This window comes from Loxodonta africana, chromosome 4 (genome assembly GCF_030014295.1).
Source record: "Loxodonta africana isolate mLoxAfr1 chromosome 4, mLoxAfr1.hap2, whole genome shotgun sequence".
NCBI lineage: Eukaryota > Metazoa > Chordata > Mammalia > Proboscidea > Elephantidae > Loxodonta > Loxodonta africana.
In genome coordinates, this window is record NC_087345.1 from 192,280,058 (window position 1) to 192,294,453 (window position 14,396).

General features: G+C 46.1%; 1 long non-coding RNA gene across 1 annotated transcript in view; it reads right to left on the reverse strand.

Moving 5' to 3' along the window:
- Positions 1-2,059: 2,059 nt before the first annotated feature.
- The window catches only part of LOC111749142 (uncharacterized), a 63,056-nt gene continuing 50,719 nt past the window's right edge, over positions 2,060-14,396 (reverse strand). Inside the window, exons 3-5 of the long non-coding RNA XR_010321982.1 lie at positions 7,538-7,757; positions 6,928-7,083; positions 2,060-2,524 (exon numbers count right to left, since the gene is read on the reverse strand). This is a non-coding gene — a long non-coding RNA (uncharacterized LOC111749142). The remainder of the gene's footprint in view (positions 2,525-6,927; positions 7,084-7,537; positions 7,758-14,396) is intronic.

A 14,396-nucleotide genomic window follows, 5' to 3' on the forward strand; every position in this document is an offset into this window, starting at 1 on the left:
GCAAAATAAAGGAAGGAATGCTTTGATTTGACCCTAGTGTTACACTTAATTCTTTAGTGTTAGAATTTAAAGCTACTTTGTAATAATTCTTAATTTTAGCCTTAGAACAGAGATACTGTGACATAAATGGAAGCCAGTTACAATTGATAATGAATTCAAAGGTTAGTTTCATTTCCTAATTCCAGCAATTGGTGGAATTAACTCTTTTGTCTCTGTTCGAGTGCAAAGTCTTCCCACTGCAATGCATTTCACATTTACAAGTACCACTTCTCTATGTATTTCCACCCATGATTTACACAATAACTTCAATATCATGAAACGGTTGTTGAAAGTGAGCAAATATAACTGACATTTTCTAAACAATTTATATAGTCTCAGTTTGGAGATAGAGGGGGCTTCATTGGCCAAAGTGAGGAATAATTCAGTACCAATGAATACGAAGAATGTGAATGAATTGAAAAATCACCTAGGAGATGCAATTACTTTTTGTGGGTCACAGGTACTATATACCCTCTAGGAGAAAAGTTGTGCACATCAAAACACAAAAATAATTTTCCTGCCCTTACCAGGATTTCTCTTCTAGATGGACTCACAAAGCCCTAGCATAAACAAAAAATTTCTGCATTTCCTGAGCCCAAGGCTTACAGTTCTTGGAGAAGAAGACCACACACAGTTTAGCTAGAGGACATATTTTAGAAATGGACACAGAACAAAAAGATACACATGAGGAAATCCTTGAAAGCGTATTTGTTTATCTTCCAAAATACCTTTCATGGGCATCGTTAATTCATTCACCACACAGCTCAATTAGACTTTGAACTCCTTGTATGAACAATATGGCCTACCCTTTCTCTCGCCTCAGGCCTTTATATGCATAATTTTCTCTAAGCAAGAATTAAATACCAAACATTTATGCAGTATTTATTATATGCCAGGCCCTTTTCTAAGTAACTTACAGAATCTATACAATAATAATATGAGAGAGGTCTTATGATGTTCCCTAGTGTACAGATGAGAAAACTGAGGCACAAATATATGAAGAAGACTGCTGAATGTCAACTGCTAATGTCAGAAGCAGAATCTGAAGCCAGGAAACCTCCAGAATCCAGCTCTTTATTACTATACTACACCACATTTTGATAAGGGGCACTTCTAGTGTCCTTACCTGACTTACTATAGAGGTGAGCTGAAGTTTCACATCTTCAGAATAAGCTACCTAATTCTCCAGTCTTCACCAAAACATCTTTGTATACATCATGCTTCCAAGGTTATAGCTGTCATCAGAGTATTTCAATACTCTTTCAATACAAACAAGTAGTCCATTTATGACCTATTATTTTAAAAGGTACTTTTACCTCGTATCCTCTTGTAACTTCTTAGATTCAGTTAAAAGTGAAGAATTGCAATGTTTTCCTCCCTAGACAATAATTTTCTTAAGATCAAAATTCAGCTTGGTTTCTGTATATCGTCAGCATCAGCATAACGTTCTGTGTCTGACAATTGTAATTAATCAGTACATATTTATTATACAGGTAATATGGATGATAACTGAGCATGAAGATTCATAGAAAAACTTGAGGGCTCTGTAATAGTTCCAGGGTTAGTACTGGGTTCAGTGTAAACAGACCTAAGTCTCAGTTTGCTTCTCTCACTTTCTGACTGGGACCTTTGACCAGTTACTCATGCTGTCTATGTCATCCTCATATACAAAGTGGGGATAAAAATAATATAACCCTCAAAGGTTTCTTGGGGATATAAAAAGAGATAATGTATGTAAATCAGTTAGCATCATTTTTGGCAGAGAAAGTACTCAACAAATGTGAGTTATTCTTTTCATTTTTTATTATACCTTACCTTCTCAATCTCACAATTCACGCCAAAATAATTGGTGCTAATGAGGTTCATATTAATAATATATAAAGGTGCTTTTGGATTAACCATTTGAAGCTGAAGGAATGAATCAAAGAAATTGTAACAAGCTTAAAAAGAAAAAAACTGAAGTACAATATTTTGCCTAAGGGAGAAGATGGCAGAGAAAAATGGCATTTTGTGTTGTTATTCAAGAATATATTAATGTTGAAAATAAAATATTTACCAGCCCCATGAAAAATTAAATATGCAAATAATTTATTGTCAACAGAATTTTAATTAGGTGCTACTTAGTGTCTGGAGAGTTGTGAGGTAGTTAAGCAGTGAAAACACAGCCTGTAATAGTCATGAAATATTATTTTTAATAAGACATTGTATTTATTAACCTTAGGAGCAAAAATACAGATTATTGTAAGATTTACTCCTAATAAACTAAGCAAACTTTAATAGGTTTATGACTGAAAACATTCACACATTAAAAAGATAACACTTCCTACAGCAGCCAACAAGCAAGCGGTCAGTCCATTTATGACTTAGTATTTGTCAAAAATGCACGTGTTTTAAAAGTTACTTTTACCTTGTATCCTCTGGTAATTTGTCAGATCCAGTTAAAAGTGAAGAATTCCAATGTTTTCCTCTTGTTATTGTTTTCACTCTGGGAATGGTAAACATAAAGTTAATCAATGACTGTGCCACAACCTCAAGTGCTGAAAATCAACTCTTTGAGATAAAATGAACTACAAAAAAATTCCCAAATACATGTTCATTATCCCAGTTTTATATTCTTCCCATATAGGACTGGAATTTGTTTTCCTCGTTGCTCTATTTAAATTATTGGCCTTTCCTTTAATAGTTTGTTCCATGAAAAATGCTATAGGTCTTTTTAGAAGAGAGATGAAGTGAACTTTCCAAATTATGCTCTGCCATACTGAAGTAATTCCAGAAATTATATTCTGTAGTCATGCGAAGTAAACCTGAGGAATCAATCGGCAGGATATTCTCTCGCCTCCATTTCTGGATGCTTATACTCTTTCAACGAAGAAACAAAGATTGCCATGGATATGTAAGAAAAGTAGAGGCGCTGAGCCAAAGGTAATGCTGACAGTCTGCCAAAACATCTGCAGCAGTTATCCACAATGGATTTGATTGGACATAGCAGTGCAACATTTTCAAATAATTGCAGCATTGAGGCTTCCCGCATCTTCTGGGAAAGAAGGAAGTTTAAGTCAGTTATTAAGACATCTAGACCTAGGCTCCATGGGGACCACAGAGGCTCTAGATTAAAACATAACAATAGAGTCTAGTAGAAGTCAAAGTGCATACGAAGAGTTTTATGGGTCCCTGTTTGTGGGGATCCTTTGGGAGGACAAAAGAGATCTGTCAATTTTGATTTCTTCACTGAAAAAGAAGCATTTTAAATGTATTATTAGAGCAAAGTTTTGCTTGGCAAAAGAAACAGATAGGAAATATTGTACTTCAGAATAAATTTCTATTCGTTTGGTCTTAGCAGTAATCTTAATGCCTTGAAATGTACCTAGCAGGGTGACTCAAACCTTTTATGAGGATCTGAGCTTTGTGTTCTTGTCTCTGATGGAGTACTCTAGTTGCTCATTAAGATTTACCATCAGACATGACAGTACTAGAAGGCATTCTGAAAAATTCCCTGGGTTACGGCTGTACTCCTCCTTCTCTCCTTATTAACACTTTCCTTGGCTAATCAGAATCTGTCACTCAAAAGAATACAAAGCATCCATTGTACCTCTTGGTTCAATGAAAAGAAGAATCCACAAGTGTCCAGAAGAGAGTCTCAATTTGTAGTGTATTTTAGAAATTGATTGTCCCTTTGTAAAACTATTCCTCTTTTGAGTAGAAATTATCAGAGTCCAAAGACCTATGGGTAGAAAAAAAAAAAAAAGGTACAAGGAGTTTAGTAGATTTTAAAGTGACATTCCCAATTTTACCCCTAGCACTTAGACTTGCAGTCTGGTTATCGGAGAAATAACCTCATACGTTGGTTCCTAATACAGAACACAGATCACATGTGGATGACAGTGACCCAGCCTCTCATGACATTGACATCAACACTTGATCCAAGAACTGATTCTTCAGTGAGCGATTACGCCACTCCAGTAATGCATCAGATTCTCTTTGATTAGTTGCATGAACAGTCTATCGAATTTCATGGGTATGAGTTCATCGCCTTCCTATTCTTGTAAAATGAGTACCTTGCTACAGTGCAATAGCGTAATATAGCATGACAGTGATTAAAACGTTTGTTTATTCCATATCAGGCAGTATTAACTGAAGCAACTTGAACAGAAAATGCAACATCTATATACTTAGAGCAGTGTCCACACAAATTGCTCTTCCCCCTCATGGAAAAGTTCCAATGAGATTCGCCTGAAAATTGTTAGCTGGCTGGTAGTTCATTCCATTGATGAATTAATTGAATGGGAAGTGAAGTGAATGGGAAAGAGACTAGAAGATAACAGGTCATCGCCTTCACCAGATTATTGAGAATGTAATTTTCAAAGCATTCATATGGGAAACTAATATTCCCCATTTTTCTAACCACTTAGGTCCATCCATAAAGAAACCACTTTGTCAATAATCCTCCAAACTTGTTGCTTCCCAAGCTCCTGGTGATTCGGTTAAATCATCAGCCACTGCTCAAACGTCATTGTAGGTGAACATCTCTGTCGTACTTCCAGGCAAACTGACCAAGATACACAGCTTGAAATTATGTGCGCTAAGGATACTTTCATTACAGGAAACAGCCTAAAGTTGGAACAGTAAGCTATATTGTCCATTTCCTTCTGATGCCCATATTCAACGCTGCAGCATCTATAAACCGGGCTGCATTTAATTTTTTCCTCAGAATCTCTGAATACAGAATGTTTCATGCTAATAGGTATAGGCTGAGATACAGATACACTGGAATATAAATCATTACTCATAAAACTTCAGCCAGTTATCATATACACCATTTGCCCTTAATAACAATTCTGTCAAACCCAAGTATATGCCTGAAGGATTATATACCATATGTTCACCTTAACACAGTCATTTGTATCCATAGTAAAGAATACAGGGCCCAAGTTAGGAGCTTTTGATCAAAAGATAACTTGCAGGAAATTTGCTTTTCTAGAAACCTCAGAAGACAGTGCTGTGATTTTTCCAATCAGGGTTTGTAATAGTTTCCACAGAACATCTGATAGTCCATAAAGACTCGAAGCATCCCTGGATATTCTTATTCATGAGTTCAAAGAAGCAACACTTCTCTTCCTGAAGAAGCTGAACCAGCTGAAGAACACTGTCATTTTATGGCCCATGGAAAGTTGGGTGCTTCTTTGAGGGGTGGGGCCATATCGGGGACTCAGTGTTGGTCTCTGCTGCTGGCAGATTGGGCACTTGGCAGTGGCTGTCACCAAGTCTGCGTTGATGAGTAGAAGTCTATGTTGCTGGGCCCATGCATAACCTCCATCCCTGCCATCATGGCCGCTTTGTTCATGAGCAATGATGGGAGTACCTGGGAAAGGAGAATGAGTGGTTTCCACAAAACACGTCATTCTACCCACTTGATTGTTAAAGTCTTCGTCTGCTGAGGTCACTCTTTAGTGAGCATTCACATAAGGCACAAATATCTTCACTTCTTTGGCCCATTCAAAGAGGTATATCCACATACTACTTCCCCATAAATCCTTATCTCCAGTTTCCCAATCGTGCCCTTCCAAGTCCTTGACAATCCAGCTAAAACCACTGGCCACAGCCCATGGATCAGTATACATACAATCGCACATCTGGCCATTTCTCCTTCCAAGCAAAATGAACACCCAGGTGCACAGCTCAAAGTTCTGCCCATTGGGAGGATTTCCCTTCCCCATTGTTCTTCAGGGAGGTCCCAGCAAGGGGCTATAGTGCTGCTGCTCTCCATTTTCAACAAGTGCCTCCATATTGTGCAGAACCATCTGTAACCAAGGCATGAGTTTTCTCATCTTCAGTCACCTGACATAAAGAGCTCCCATGAGGCCACAGATGCAGACTGGGAGATGAAAGGTATGTGGCAGGAGTGGAGACCATGGCATCTGGGCATTTTCTCATGCAACTTACTTGTGCCTTCAGGTCCTGCTGAGGCCCGATCTTGTATATACCACTTCAATTAATGATGGAGTGCTGCTGGGCACATCCAACTTTATGACTCTGTGGGTCAGAAAACATCCAGTTCATAATGGGCAGCTCAGGCCACATGGTGACTCGGTGGCCCATGGATAAGCGTTCAGTCTCTACTAAGGCCCAGTAACAAGCCAAAAGCTGTTTCTCAAAAGGAGAGTAGTTAAATGCAGAGGATGGCAGGGATTTACTCCAAAATCCTACAGATCTGCACAGTGATTTACCAAGAGGGACCCGTCCTTCTAAACAAGGATGAAGAAAAACGCATTGGCCAGATTAATGGCTGCATACCAGGTACCAGGAGGTGTGTTAATTTGCAGTTCACTCCTGCAAGGAAACTCCTCTTCCAAACTGATTGGCTGCTCACATCAGATTACAAAATGGAGACTGATTACAAAATTTCTGCCAAACCCCTGAGAATCATGCCCTAACCAAACTGACACATAACATTAACCATCACAGTGGTGATGAAAATGTTCTGAAGTAGATACTGAGGATGGTTGAATAAGATTGTAAAAGTACATAAAGCCACTATGCTACATGCTTTAAAACTATTAAAACATTTTATTCTATGAGAAATCTACCTGTGAAAATAGTATAAAATATAAAGTATAAAGTGATCTGGAAAAATACTACGACAAAATCAAAAAAATTCCCACTCAGGTGAGTTGAAGAAAAGGTATGGTTCTGGAGCTGAAATTCCCTAGCTGTGAATGAGGAGTGGCTGTGGAGGATGTGCAGCAAATGACTCAACCTCTGGTGACCGAGGCACAGCTGGAGATGGAGGACCTGGCGCTCTATAGAGCTCTGATGTTGAGCAGGAGCAGAATCGATGTCAGGAGGTGGCCTGGGAGCCATTTCTGGAGGTGGCACAGGATTCAAACCTACCCCTCCAGCTGTCTGTCCATCTGATATTGGTGACGGAATAGTTGGTGCACTATGGAGCTCCAGCGTTAGCACAGGGGCAGGATCAACATCAGCAGGTGATCCAGGGGCTGGTTCTGAAAAGGATCCACGACGTCCCTGTCCCCAGGAGGTCACAATCTGTAGGGGAGACATGAAGATGGATAAAAGAATGGAAACAAGTACATGCAAAGAGAAAAGCATATTTTATAGAGAAAATAAGGTGCTGTGAGATAAGGCTGGTGTGTGGTCCAAAAGACCTCATTACAGTGACATTTATGCGTGACCAGAATGACAGGAGGGACCAGCTCTGCACGAGTCTGGGGACAGTGTACCAGGGAGAAGACATAGCTGGTGCAGAGACTGGGAGGCAGATGTGAGTTTGTCCAGAATGGGGGTTGAAATGCAGCCAGTATGGCTAGAGGGAACTGAGGAGGAGAGGAGGCAGGAAGGAGGAGGACAGGTCCAGGATCCATGACCTGGTGGGCTGGAGGAGTCATCTCCTGCTCTGTGATAACAACACCCCCAAAACTAATGACTCACAACACAACACAGCACACAGTCTCTGTAGGCCAGGAATCCAGGCATGGCTTACCTGGTGACTGCCCCAAGTTCTCAGGACCCTGTGGTTGTGGTCTCAACTGAGTCTTGACTGGGGAGGATCTGCTCCCTACTCACTTCCATGTTATGAGCAGGACTCTGTGAGCTGTTGGTCTGGAGGGCCTCACTCCCTCTCTGTCTGTTGATCAGGACCCTCCCTCAGGTCTTTGTCACATAAGTCTCTCCATGGGCAGGCCATACATCACAGCTCCTTCCTGGGCAAAGAGAGAGAAATAAATGACAGACAGAGAGAGAGAACTGAGAAAGAGAGAGAGAATAAAAGAGAACCAAGAAACATTGCCCCAAATGGGGTCATTATGAGTTGAAATCGACTCAGTGGCACCTAACAACAACATTCTTGAGAAGCGAGTCCCTGAGTCCAATTCAAAGTGGGGGAGGATGTGGAGACCAGGAGGTAGGATTGTTGGGAGCCAATGTGCAGGCTGTTCACCCCCTACTCTGAGATGAGACACTGTCAGATTCTATATAATGGGAGTTACTGAAGGGTTTTATGCAGACGGTGACAATATCTGACGTTCATTTAATTCCAACCCCATCCTAGTGCAGATTGGGGAAATGAGACCAAGAGTGGAAGTGACTTTCCCAAGCTCACAGCACCAGAGCCCAGCCCTGTTTGGAGATGTACTCCATGCTGCTTCCCACCCCTGCTTGAAATTCTTCCATCTCTGAGTTTGTGCATTAGGTACAGGGGCAGATTATCCAATAGGCAAGGTAAGCACGGTGGTGAACACCACATCTTTGATGTGGCAAAACCCATGTGAAATTGTTCACTAAAGATTAGAAAGTAAGCACAAGTAGACCTGTGCTTACCTTGCTTACAGGGTCATCTGCCCCCCGTCAGGGACTGTATATCTGAAAAGAGGCTTTGATTATATAGGAAGGGGCTGTGGGGTTCGGAAAGGCAGGTGCCAGCCATACCTAGAAGCAGAGTACTAGATGCAATGAAAAAATATAAAAAGGTGAAAATGTTCATTACAGATGATCTGGTAAGCAGGTAAGCCATGTGCTTACCTTGCCTATTAGATAATCCACCCCTGATTAGCTACAGGTAATGCCAGCCCACGGGTTCGATAGGTGTTACCTCACATATCTCTGCTGAGGTTCCTAGGAAGAAGACGGTAGAATGACCCCTATTGTGTAGGTAGAGGCACTGGGGAGGCTCTGAAAACCACAAAGACTTGTCCAGGGTCACAAACTGGTTGAGAGGGATGAGCTTTGTCTGAACCCAGCTCTGTCTGCTCAAAGCTAGGGCCCTGGATACGCCCAGGCCTTCCCCAGGTTCTTGGGGCAGGCGAGGGCTGTGTTGGTGTCACTGTGTACAGTTATGGAGATGGCATGGGGAGAGGTGAGCATTCAGCAGCACAGAGGGGACTTTGGGGAGGTCTTAACTGACATCAGGCCCAAGTCAGGAGGCCAGGATGTGACCTCACTTCCTTGACGACAGAGTATATAGAACTTGGAACCCTGGTGACCAGCCCCCTACCCAGCTCACTTGAGTGGGGACACTCAAACTAGGAACATATTTTCTTGTTGTCTCCCATCTTCCCTTGTATCAAAGCTTGAGAGACCGAGGAGTTCAACACTTTCAACAAGGCTGAGACATGGTCTTGTCCCCCAACCACGAAAGCTCAGGCCATTCACCAAAAAGAATCCAAAGGTAACACAGGATGGCCCAGGGCTGCCAATCCAGGCCAGGCCACCACTGTGATCCCACCTGGGCAGATCCACACCCATCCCCAAGTTCATACCATTCCCCAGGCCATGCCAGCCCTTGTCCTCATGGGGTCCCCAGTAATGGGGGCTGGGAGGAAATGTGGACAGAACTGATGAGGCAGAAAGTTGTTGGCTGAGGCAGGGTCCATCTGGGAGAGAGATGGTGGGGGTCAGGGAAGGAGGCACCATGTGATCTGGGGAGATCTGGGAGAGGAGGAGTGATAATAAGGATGATGAAAATGGTGCTGCTGCTTCAGGACTAGCACACCTGGAGGGCAACCCCTAGGTCCACCCCCACGGTCTCTCACCATACTGGGTTCATGGGGCTGAGTCTGACTGTGGCTGGGACTAATCCATCAGGTTCAGTGCCTTGGGGAGGCTGGGGGCTGGGCTGGCAAATGTGGAGGCCTCTTTCACTTTCCTGCCCTGACCACCCTGATAACACAGAACACTGGGATATAAGTCTACCCAGGGGTTCCAGTTCAGACCAGGCCTTAGGGAGGGACTCTCGGGGTCACAGGCTGAGTCAGCACTCTCACCTGGGCCTTCTCAGAGATCCAGCTCACCCTGAGTGTGGCAGTCAACGTGCAGCCCTAGCTGCTGGCATTGCCTGGGCCACTGGTGACCCTGTGCCTGCCCAGCTTCTGCCAGACCCTGCTGCAATAGTCAGAGGTTGATTTTTCTATCCGTGGACTTTGTCAGGGCTGGATGGTGCAGCCCACAGGCCGACCCATCCAGCACGTGGGAACTGGGAGCTCCTCGGAGGCACAGCGTTTGAGGGGCAGAGAGGGAAGCAGGCAGCTCGGAGGGGGTCTTGATGCCTCCCTGGCCAGTGCTGGCACTGTTTCTGCAGAACTGCCCGCAGGAGATCCCCAAAGAGAAGGAGAATGGTGTCATCTACTCGGTCTACCCCAGGAAAGGGGCCAGGAAGGGCTGGCACAGGTTCTGGGTGAGTGCGGGGGGAGGGGAGTGGCGTCCCCACCCAGGGACCCGAGACGACCAGAGGGGGCCCGGGCCCCAGAAACCACCCTGTAGATCTCAGGTCCTCCCCAGGACTTTCCGTCTCGAGGGCCCCCAGTCCCCTCCCAAAGGAATCAATCTTCGCCCTCCTCCCCACTGCTCCCCCTGCCCTGGCCAGCTACAAAGTCACTCTTCCCATATTTGTAGGAATATCAGGAACCAGTTTTTTTACTGTCCTCACTTAAGTCCATGCACCTTTTGCATGTTGCTGCTGTTTTAGTGTTTAACTTCCAACCCCAGGGCCCAGGCAGCAGTAGGCTGGACTGTCCTTCCACACCTTCTCCCAGCTTCACACATCATCACACTTAGCAGGCTTCTTTTACCCTAAAGTGCAGGGTTCAGACTATTACACACCGTTTTCTACAACCTGCAGTCTCCGGGAACACATCACATGACCCTTTCAGGTCAGGGGCTGTATCCTGACTCGCTGCAGAATGTTCCAGAAGGGAGGCCTATCCCCACAGGGACTGAGCCTCTCACTGCTGCTGGCCCTGGACTGATTCCTTCTGCTGCCCTTTCAGCAGGGCTGCAGGAACGCTTACGTGTGTCCTCATACAGTGACCCACCCAGGACAGACCCCCAGGAGTGGCATGCTGGAGAAGGATGTGCACATTTCAAGTTAGGATCACTAGAGCCAGACTCTTTCCCAAAACAGCGGTCGCAGCCCCGGGGCCGAGCAGTTTGTGATGCTAGCTGCGTCTCTGCATTGAGCCTGTCACGGTGTTATGGTTCTTTTCCATTTTGCCAGTCTGCTGTCAGGGTGGCCAATAAAACTGCAGGGTGGTTTTGAGGCATTTGTTGTCCCTGAGAAGCTGAGCCACCTCTCAATCCTTTACCAACCATTCACATTTGTCCTCCCTGAGCCATCTGGTCAGATTCTCGGTTCTCCAGGATCTCCAGGCTCTCACCCTGGGCTGGATCTGGGTGATCCATAGCTTTGGGTTCTCAAAAACCCCTTTAATGCACAGAAAGAAAAATCCGTGTCTTGCTTATCTCATGGGTGTGTCCGCTCTGTGCACTGTCTGCAACTGGGAGGGAGTGAGCTTGCACCAGATGTTCCCCTCTGAGTCAGGAGCAGAGCAACCCTCACATAGCACAGAAGAGACATCAGGGAAACCTAGTGTCACAGTTCCGGGTTCTGACCAGGTGACTTCGAGCAGATACTGGATATCACCAAGCCTCTGTTTTCACATCTCTGGAATGGGGTGTTTTGTGAGGACACAGTGGGATACTGTTCTTTCTACAGGGAGATACCACGGTTACTTTAGTTAATAAAATCATTTCAGGTTCCTAATGTTTTTAATCATCTCCTACCTCCAATTCTGCCTGGAAAGCTGAGTCCTGTTTCCTGCTGAAGGCACTCATGTTCCACCTCCCGCGACAGGTCACCGAGGGAGAGGGAGTTCCTGGTCCAAGCTCCGGGCCCCCAACCCTCCTGCTGGTTCGTGGGCTGCCTCTGACAGTATGTCCCCACTTTGTCCACCCCAGTGTGTCTATAGTTCACATGCGGACCTGGATGAGGCCCGGGTTATGGAAACGTTCAAGAAAGGCTCACTGGAGAAGCTGGTGGAGCTCCTGGTGCCCGCCTACCTAAAGGGTGACATCTCCTACATCAAAATCTTTCTGGGAGCCTACAGAACCTACACCACCACCCAGCAGGTCCTAGACCAGCTGCTCCAAAGGTGAGTGCCCTGCCTTCCACAGCCCAATGGGGACTCTACCTCCTACCAATTGTGAGTCTGGAGAATGTCACTTCACCACTCAGTGCCTCAGTTTTCTCCCCTGAGAAGTGGGGTGGTAAATGTCCAATCAACTAGAATTACTGTCAGGACCACACGGGATAAGCCATCGAAAGTGTGTACCCGGAGCCCAGCTCTATGGTAAAGGGTGCTGGAAGGACTGAAATGTTCGCGTTTATTATTTTCCTTTCTCCCATGAAGAAGCTGTCTGCCTCACTACATGCCTTTGAGCAAACCTACTTCCCATTTGTAAAGGGGAGGTGGAGATTCCATTTAGTGGGTGCTGATTTTTTTTTTTTTTATATAACCAGAACAGGGATCCATGGATGCTTGTAGAGGGGACCCAGGACTCTCAGACACCTGGGAAGGTGCTGGTTGGGTTCACTCATTCACCAATTATCCATGAAGCCCCTACTATTGCAGGCACTGTTCTAGGTACTTAGCATTTTTCACTGAACAAAGCAGATAGGCAGCCCTGCCATCCTGGGCCTCCAGTCCGAGAGTCACACAGGAACACGAGGTATCTTAAGCAGGTAGTGCCCACAGTGCATTAGATGTGACACCCTCACATCACCTCTAGGTATGGATGTAACCACCCCTATTCTGCTGAGTACGGTGAGGCCCAGGAGCAGCTGAAAGGGTGAGTGGACTTTGGGTGGTGAAGGAGGGGCTCCTATCTCTACAGAAGGGTGGAGGTTTTAGGGGGCCTGTGTCTGGATTGGGGGAAACCCTGGTGGCGTAGTGGTTTAGTGCTATGGCTGCTAACCAAAGATTCCGCAGTTCAAATTCACCAGGCACTCCCTGGAAGCTCTGTAAGGCAGTTCTACTCTGTCCTATAGGGTCGCTATGAGTTGGAATCGATTTGATGGCACTGGGTTTGGTTTTGGATTTTGGTGTCTGGATTAGGGTTGGCAGACCTGGGGCCCCACGTATCTAGATTCTAGTACAGGGATGAGTTTAGGGGAGCCCCCTGCAGGATGTAAACAGTCATAGAGAACTGGGAGTGGAACCTGGGCATCCCGGAGAGCAGAGGGGAGGCTCAAGGCACAGAGAGGCCCCTGAGAGAATTCATCCTCCCACAATTCCCTCACATCACCGGTTGCCCCCTCCTCTGTTTGGGGTCCAAAACAGGAGGTCCAGGGGGACGGGGGTGGAGAAAATTGCTCCCAAATCCCGATCACCAGTCGCGGGTGCTCAGCTGCATGCGGGGCCCCTGTCCCAGGGGAGAACAGTGTCCGTGGGAGAAGAGACCCTCACACACATGCAGAGAACCAGGCAGCATGCTGGTGCACACGCTAAGACGAGGGCCTGAGGACCTGCGCATCTGGGTCAGGGGACAGACTCCGTGTGTTGCCCAGCATCAGATAATCCTGGAGCACTACTGTGTGCCAGGCTGTGAGGTGAACATGCAGACATGCATCTCCGTGCCCTTAGAGGGTTACCGTCCAGTGGGGAGAGGGCCAGGGGACAGAAAGGATGTAATTCAGGCTCCCCGAGGAGTGATAGTCGGTCAGAACACTGATGGGGAGCTCCGTGGGACAAGGCTCTGTGCTAGCCTCCTGTCCTGCCACTGTCCTGGCAGCCAGAGGGCATGATGCAGGGTGCTGCTGACCTTTGGAAAGTCAGGGGCAGACAGAGGGACTGGCCCCTTGCAGGGGTGTCCTCGGAGGGCAGTATGGTCGGAAAAGCCAGGCCTCTGACCCTGCTCTTCACCACCCACCCCCAGAGCCATCTCTTTTATCCTGGGCACATGGCTGAAGGAATGCTCAGAGATTTTCAATCAGTCCCCGGACTTCCCCTGCCTAAAGCTCGTGGTGGAGTATGTGCAGGTGAACATGGCAAGCTCACATCTGGAACACTGTGCCCAACCTCTCTTGGCACAGCTGGATCAAATGGAGGTCACTGAGGCAGAGCCAGAGGGTGAGGAAGACTGGGCATGACTGCATGTGAGCTTTTGAGGGGCAGGGGGGAAGACCCCCAGAGTTTGAACCAGTGTTCAGAGTAACTTCAGAACCTCCTCTGGTGGACTAGTCTGGGAAGACTTCCTGGGGTGGAAATCTTGGGAATGGGCTTCTCTTCGTGGCAGTGGGTTGTTTTCCATCACTGGGAAAGCATGAGGAACGGCAGTCATGTTGGTGAACCTTTCTCCTCTTGCAGCTCTAGAGCCGGGGCCAGCACCAACTGCAAAAGGAGCTCAAGAGCTAACTTTGCCCCAAGAACCAGCTCCTGGACAATCTCCTGGGGTACATTCTGCTCCTGTATGAGCACCAGAGCACCATAGTGCACCACCTATTGTGTCATCAGCTCCAGCACTGGCACCAGATAGAGAGCTGGGAACGGGTGGATCCCTCTCCTGGGCCA